This window comes from Neophocaena asiaeorientalis, unplaced genomic scaffold, assembly GCF_003031525.2.
Source record: "Neophocaena asiaeorientalis asiaeorientalis breed wild unplaced genomic scaffold, Neophocaena_asiaeorientalis_V1.1 scaffold217, whole genome shotgun sequence".
Taxonomy (NCBI): domain Eukaryota; kingdom Metazoa; phylum Chordata; class Mammalia; order Artiodactyla; family Phocoenidae; genus Neophocaena; species Neophocaena asiaeorientalis.
The window spans coordinates 6,375,187-6,383,022 of record NW_020172293.1 but is presented as its reverse complement, the minus strand read 5'-3'; the positions used below and the strand labels follow the sequence as shown (position 1 = coordinate 6,383,022).

General features: G+C 44.0%; 1 long non-coding RNA gene across 2 annotated transcripts in view; it reads right to left on the bottom strand.

Moving 5' to 3' along the window:
• Positions 1-7,252, bottom strand: part of LOC112413422 (uncharacterized) — a 15,914-nt gene extending 8,662 nt beyond the window's left edge. The window contains exons 1-6 of one of the 2 annotated variants that reach the window (XR_003005970.1): positions 7,202-7,252; positions 5,915-6,001; positions 3,879-4,085; positions 2,424-2,495; positions 2,192-2,249; positions 1,528-1,605 (exon numbers count right to left, since the gene is read on the bottom strand). This is a non-coding gene — a long non-coding RNA (uncharacterized LOC112413422). The remainder of the gene's footprint in view (positions 1-1,527; positions 1,606-2,191; positions 2,250-2,423; positions 2,496-3,878; positions 4,086-5,914; positions 6,002-7,201) is intronic. The other variant, XR_003005971.1, reaches the window with a different exon arrangement.
• Positions 7,253-7,836: the final 584 nt, after the last annotated feature.

The following is a 7,836-nucleotide window of genomic DNA, read 5'->3' as shown; positions in this document are numbered from 1 at the left end:
CCCAAAAAAAAAAAAAAAAAAAAAAGGAGCAAAGGGTTTGTATAGGCAGTTCTCCAGAGAAGATACACAAATGCCCAGTAAGCACCTGAAAAGATGTTCAGTATCAATAGTCAGGAGGGAAATATAAATCAAAACCACAATGTGATACCACTTCACACCAACCGGGATAGCTATACTTTTTTTAAAATGGGACATAACAAATGTCAGTGAAGATGAGAAGAAATTGGGCCCCTCATACATTGCCAAGAATGCGAAAAAGGTGTAGCCATTAATGGAAGACAGTTTGTCATTTCCTCACAGAGTTAAATAGAGTCACTGTATCATCCATGTATCCACATATATTGTGCAAGTTGTACATGATGTTCATAGCATCATTATTCATAATAGCCCCAACGTGGGAACAACTCAAATGTCCACCAACTGCTGAACATATAAAATGTGGTGTATATCCCTTCAATGGAATATCATTCGGCAATAAAAGGGAATATAGTACTGATACATGCTACAGCATGGATGAGCCTTGAAAACATGGTAAATGAAAGAAGTCAGACCCAAAGTCACATGTCATATGATTCTCTTCATGTGAGGGATCCAGAATAGGCAAATCCATAGAGACAGAAAGATTAGTGGTTGCCAGAGTCTGCAGGGGAGGGGAATGGGGAGTAACTGCTAATGGGTGTGAGGTATTTTGGGGTGATGAAAATGGTTCTGGAATTAGATGGTCCTATGAGTATACTAAAATCCACTGAATTGTATGCTTTAAACGAGTCTAGGGCTATGTCAATTATATATCAATAAAAAATTCATATGGTGAAGAGGAAGAAGAGGAAATCTAGAGAAAAAGAAAAGATGAATGCAAGGTGAGGGAAGGAAATGCAGTAGAAGCCATCAGGGTTGAATATTAGTCATGTGGTGACATGTGGTGCAGAGCACTTCAGCAGTTAACACAAGGCCCATGATCTGTGCTAGGAATAATAGCCTCCACTAGGGGCTCTGCAGAAGCACAGCTTCTGTGAAATGTATTTGCTGTGGTTCAGACTTTTTTTTTTTTTTTTGCGGTACGCGGGCCTCTCACTGTTGTGGCCTCTCCCGTTGCGGAGCACAGGCTCGGGACGCGCAGGCTCAGCGGCCATGGCTCAGGGGCCCAGCCGCTCCGCGGCACGTGGGATCTTCCCGGACCGGGGCACGGACCCGTGTCCCCTGCATCGGCAGGCGGACTTTCAACCACTGCGCCACCAGGGAAGCCCGGTTCAGACATTTTTTCATCAGTTCAGAAAAATCTCGGTTGACAATGTCCACAGCAACCAGCATTTTCAGAACTTTTCTGAGTGTTCCATATTAGGTATTATGCAGCGTATTCCTTAATTCATTTATTAATTCACTAAGTGCTTGCTGAGTACTTGCCTATTTTCCTTTTTAGCAAAATGCAGGAGTTGAATTTATCTTTGAGTATAATTGAGGAATAAGGTCTATGTTTGTAGTATACATCGTTGCTACATGAAAAGAAATGTCAGGTAATGCCCTTACCCTTTTAGGTGTTGCTAGGCTGCACCCTGCAGGCCTGTACACCTTGTAGTTGCCCAGCCCCGAGACTGAAGAAAGAGCCTGAAAATGGCAACAGAGAACGATATTGGATAGGGGATCTTGCACGTCTGAAACAAAGGGTCCTGGAGCAATACCCCACCGTGTACAGCAGACAGGAAAGGGCAGCCATCTTCACTACTCAGGGAAGGAGGAGGCTACCATTTATAGGGGGAATTGACGTCAGGTTTGTTCATCAGTTACCAGGGAAACCAGCAGCCTGGGCATGTCATTTATAGCCCTTCAGGTTAATGAGCATCGCAAAGGCAGATGTTTCTCTTTAATAAACTAGCAGGCGGAGCTTTCTGGCCTAAGGATTAGAACAATCACTAGCTGGGGGAGAGGGCAAGCAAGTTCGTATAAGTAGAGTGTAGGTGAAGTAGGGACTGGTCGACGAGGGGGATGGAGAAAAAGCAAGAGAACAGCCATCTTGAGTGTCTTAAGCATATGCACTCCACCCTACATACCCCACACCACCTTTACCGTCTTGGTCCACCCCCTTCCACAGTATACCTAGGTCAGGTGTGTAGAGGTGCACTGCAACCAAATACCACAGAGACAACACAAACAGAGTCTAAGCGGTGGGCAAACTTTGGAGCCAGTCACTTACCGGCTCAATTTTTCATGGACGTCCACAGGAGGACGACAACGGCATGTTGCCATAGACCCTGCAATCAAATTCATTTGGCAGTGAGGCCATCGTTTTTACCTAGCCCACGAACAGATTCCCTCCACTTAGACGAGAGATGAAATGTAAGGTATTTAACAGGCACAATACAGGGATCATGACCATTAAGCAAAATACAAGCAGTAACAGCATTCTGAGATAATACCGAACCTACCTGTGGTTTTTGTCGTGGCCTGCAGTGCCACACCACCTGTCCACACCCAGTCTGCACAGTTGATGTCAAAAACTGGAGAGGCGGAGTTAACAGACCACAGGTTAAAATAATGGTGCTTTTCTGCATTATGGGGCCCGGATTAATTACCTTAGTAGTCTTAGGCAGGGCCGGGTAGAAGACAGGTGAGATCTGTAAGTCCCTAATTCTATTCCCCACACAGGGCGGCAAACCCAAACTACTGAGGACTTACTTGCCAGTCCCAGGGCCATTTTATAATGTGTTTCTCGGGGGGTAGATTCTGTGGCAAGGGCAAAAGCGAGTCATTGTCCTGACCTATAATCGGCAGCGGTCCTTTGGTGGTCACCAGTTGAACTTGGATGGTGTTGACTAGTTGTTTCTGGATTAACGTGGCATAGGCACTGGGATGATTGCTCCTGGAATGTTTGGTTATAGATTTCACATCTCAATTGTTAAGTAGTCCTTTCATCCTTTCAGTTAGCCCAGCAGCAGTGGAGTTGTAGGGCAGGTGGAAATGCCAGCATATGTCATTTTTAGAGGCCCATTCCTGAACTTTGTGGTGGGTAAAGTGGGTTCCTTGGTCACTATCAATGTCGATGCGAGTCCTGTATGTCATGCACAGCTCTCCTGGACCCTGAATAGTGGGTTTTTGCGTTGCTCGATGACTTACATAGGCCTTTTATAATGTTTTCCACCTGCTGTAATGCATTGTAGACTGCATATGGCTGTTCGCTCACACTGTATCGTTGCTCTGACCGTGGCCATAGCTATGACCAAAATAGGTTAGTCTTATCATTTTGCCATTGTCACAGGCCCCAGCCAAACCTGGGTAACTGGCCATGTCTAATTCACAAGCCTGTTCCTGAGTTATTATCCCTAAAGCCTGTGTCTGTAATTGTTTAGGGGCGGTGGGTCAGGGGTATGCCTGTATTTTAGGGGCGGTGGGTCAGGGGTATGCCTGTATTTTGTAGATAATCCAGGTCCTTGTGTTCTGTCTGTATTCACCAGCCATCCCTGTGCAGCCAAGATGAACCACGAGCACGGGGCTGCTACTCTTAAACTTGAAAGAGACTCTGAGGTTAACAGGCTATTATCAACATAAATGGAAGAGAAATATATCTCTCATGGTAGACAGCTGCCATGGGGCACGTCCACACTAGTGGATGGCCACCTCGGGATTACCTCTCACAACTCTGGGGCCCCACATGCTAGTGGACAGCCACCCCAGGACTAACTCCACAAGTGTCCAGTCCCTGTTCTTATTTCCCAACATCTCAGTGCTCGTGGGAGTTTCCCTGGTGCCCTGAGTTGCTCACCAACTGTTGTGCTGCACTCTGCAGGCCTGCAAGCCTTGTATTGTAGTTGCACAGCCTGGACACTGAAGAAAGAGCCTTGAGACAGTGACAGAGATCAGTAATATTGGATAGGGGATCTTACCTGTCTGAAATAGAGGGTCCTGGTGCAATGCCCCACATGTACAGCAGACAAGCCACAGCAGCCATCTTTACTGCTTGGGGAAGAAGGAGGCTTCCATTTATAGGGGGAATTGATGTCAGGTTGGCTCATCAGTTACCAGGGAAACCAGCTGGGGCGTGTCCCTCACAGCCCCTCAGGTTAACAACCATCATGAGGGCAGATGTTTCCCTTTAATAAAATAGCAGGTGGAGCCAAAGGATTAGAACAATCACTAGCTGCGGCAGGGGGGCAAGTACTGTTCACCTGAGTAGGTGAAGCAGGGACTGGTTGAGCGGGGATGTACAAAGAGCAAGAGAAGAGCCATACTGAGCGGCCTGATCATACAGGAGTGTACAGTTCCATGTTAAGAATTTGTTTTTACTATTTTGAGCTGCACATTTTTTGTACTTTGCTATTTACCGGTCAAAAAAACTTTAGCTTATTAAGATTCAGAAAGAAGACAGTATAAACATGTATGCTATTTTAATGCAATATGTTATTTCATTAGGAAAGAAGCAAATATAATTATATTTTAATTTCATCTAAATAGTAAATGTACTATTGATATGAGGATAAAAGGCATTAAGTATTCTTGCATGCTAAATGTCCCTGTAAACAGAGTGATATTAGCTGTTATGTAATTTTTTTAATGCTTATTTCATTCAAAACACTCTATTCATAAAATTTTTACTTAAGATTATGAAAGAGCAAAAGGCTGAAATATCCATCAATAGTATAATGAAATCTTGGTTGATTCTGAAAGCAGAAGTCAGCCAAGATGAGGGAATGAGTCTTGTAATTGAGGACCAGAGGTAAAAAAAAATAGCCCTATTAAATGAGGAAGACGAAATGCCTTAGACCTAGAGGAAAAGGTCATAATATTAGATTAGGACTGAATAAAAGCAGTCCACTACTAGCAATTTCCCTTTACTTGACAGCAATTATAGAAAGTTTTAACAAATTCTATTAAAATGGACAAAAACTATTTCCTAAAATAATAATAGATTACAGTAAATACTAAGTACTCCACAGCCTGTATTACATCTCAGTTTTTTCAAAATGAGCATGATGGTTTCTTGAGTATCCTGTTAGCCAAGTTTCAATTTGGGAGAGATGATAGAGTTGGAGGTGGGATGAGATGGGTAATTGTGATTACCTTTATGCAGGTAGTATTGCACTTGGAATGTGTAGCAATGCCTTTGAAGGTTGGTGTAGATAAGGGGTTGCAAACAGGTTTGAAATCTGTGCAGACTTTAGCTCAGGTGCTAATGTCAGCCCAAAATTCTCTGTTGGTGAAAATGATTCTGATATACAATCTTAAGATAGTAAAGGAGGGTGTTCAGTGAATTCCAGACCTTTGTCATGGACAAGGAACTCAAGTGCTGCTCCTTTGTGATTCCTGACTCATTTGTTCCTTGAGAGGTTAGCTAAAATTAAGCCAGTGAGTAAAAAACAAACAAAAAGCCCCCAGCGATTCAGTTCTTACAACTATAGTAAATAGAAACAAAGCTCACTCATTATAACTCTTCTCTTTAGTCAGATGGAAGATGAAACTTTTTCCACAGAGACATCTTAATTTCTCTCCATGAAAGTGAAATAGATTATTCTGTGGTGAAACATATATGGCAAACTTAGATCATTTAGGCCACGAAGTATACTACTTTTAATTAGCCAGGATTTTATATGAGTAATGAACCTTCCATTTCACTCTGAACATACCATCCTACATACATTTTAGTTGTTACTTGCTATAATGTAAAGGAAAAATCATTTTTTTTTACAAATAATTACTGGCTGACATTTAAGGCAATGTACCAAAGCCTAACTTTACTTTGTTCTTTCTTACTTAGTTCTGAGCACTAAATCATCGTGCATGATTGATTCTTGCTTACCTGCATCTTCTCCCATACTAAAGTATTTTCTATGTGGACAGCTCTTCAGAATAAGATTAAGATATGAGTAAAATGAAACAGGACCAGTGAGAGAGACAAAATACATAAAAGCCTCTTCAGACTTACTCTGAATTACCACTTGACTCCCTTTCAATTTTTGGCATCAAATTTCCACTTGAGGTATAAAGCTTCAATCAGGAGGGCAAAGCATTGCTGACAACAAACAAGAAAATAAACACTGCTAATTTGCACATATAATAATAAAGGAAAAAAGAAAGAAAATGATACCAGGGAGAGGCAGGGACTTGTTTCTTCTCAGAGAAACAGGAAACACCCGTTTTTCTACTGTGAAAGGGGAGGTAAATATTCCAGACCAAAGAAGAGATGCTTTCTTGAAATGGCTCCTCCCGGGTCCCCATAATTTTGCATATAAATGGGAAATGGAGCTGTACTGAACGTTTTAGGAAGCTTTCTGCAAGGATTCGTGAAGTAAGCGAGGTCAGTAGGGATGCAGACCAAAAAAATCGACGTTAATTAAATCACAATAAGATTTTGATAGGAAGATTCATTTTTCCAACTTACTGTTAAATAGATAAGTATCTCAGGTACTCAACTTTGGATGTAATGTTACATAGAACTTAACTCTTGGTTGAGCATAAGTAAAAGAACCAGGTTTTCTAAGTAAGGTGAGGAGGGAGATATCAACTGGTTGGGGAAAAGCTCAGGAGAGAGGAAGTAGCATTAAAAAGTGTGTATCCATGACGAGTTTATATATTCCAAAATAAATAGCAAATTGAGTATTGGATTGAGGAAAACATGCTACACTTCCTGTTTCTCTTCTGCTCAACAGCTAAGGAACCATGAGAAAGGCATTCTTTCGGCATCAAATTGGCAAGAGTAGTTTGATTATCTGGATCCACTTCCAGTGGGTATTGAGACAAAATTAAGGTGGTATTGATGGCACCCATAAATTTTTTAGAGCATGGAAAAGACTGGACAAGAATAGACTAACAGGACATTTTGCTCTTAGAACACTGAAGCAGATTCTCCAATTGATTTAGGACACCCTCTCTCTTCCTTCCCCTCTCTTCTCTTTAATTTAAGAAGCATAAAGTCATGTACTTTGTGCCAGGCACTGTTCTCAATTCTTTAATTATTCAGTGTTAACTCATTTAATCCAATACAACAACTTTATAAGGGCATAACTACAATTCTCCCCTGATGGATGGGGAACTGAGGCACTAATAAGAATATTGCTCAAAGCCATATAGCTATTTCGTGGGGGAGGTGGAATTCTAGCCCAGTCTGGTTCTAGAAGCTGTACGTTTTTAACCAATATGCTGTTTTCCTTCCTTTCTTTTTATTTACCCCTTTAAAATAAGGTTAACTCTGCGAAATAAGGTGTAAACTTACTGAAAGGGCTGGAAAGGGTTAACGCTGAAGCACTTCCGCGAGCTGAAAAAACAAAAACAAACCAGCCAGCGAAAGCCTGTTAAAGCCCCCGTAGGAAATTCAGTGGGCCTCCTGTTTCCTTAAACTCTCGCTTTCGCTCCCGCTGACACTTTACAAAGCCGCAGCGGCGGGTCCAAGCTGCCGCGCGCCACCTTCCTCCACCCGCCCGGCGGGCCGGGGGTCCGAAGGGGCTTCGCAGGGTCAGTAAGCGAATACGGGCTCAGGTTTGCTTTCTTCACACCCCAGACGCCGCCGCACACGCCCTCCCGGGAATGGCGAACTGTAATTAACCCTGTAGCGCCCAGGAAGACCCCACCGGCGGCGAGCGCCCGCAGGGTCGGCCGCTGGGCCGCGATTCCCCGCTGGCGGGCGCGAAGGCGGCCCAGGGCCAGGTGGGTGCGGGCACCGCTGGCCCGACCGCCAGGGGTGCGAGCCGGGTGCGGGCATGGCGCCCGGGCAGCGCAGAGGTGCCGTCCGGCGCTCCCCTCCTAGCTTGGCTTTCTCGCCTCCTCTCCCGGCGCGCCAGGCCGCCGGCTGCCGGGGGGCACGCCGGGCCGGAGTTGCCCTCTCACTCCCCCTTGCCTTGCTCCCCGGGT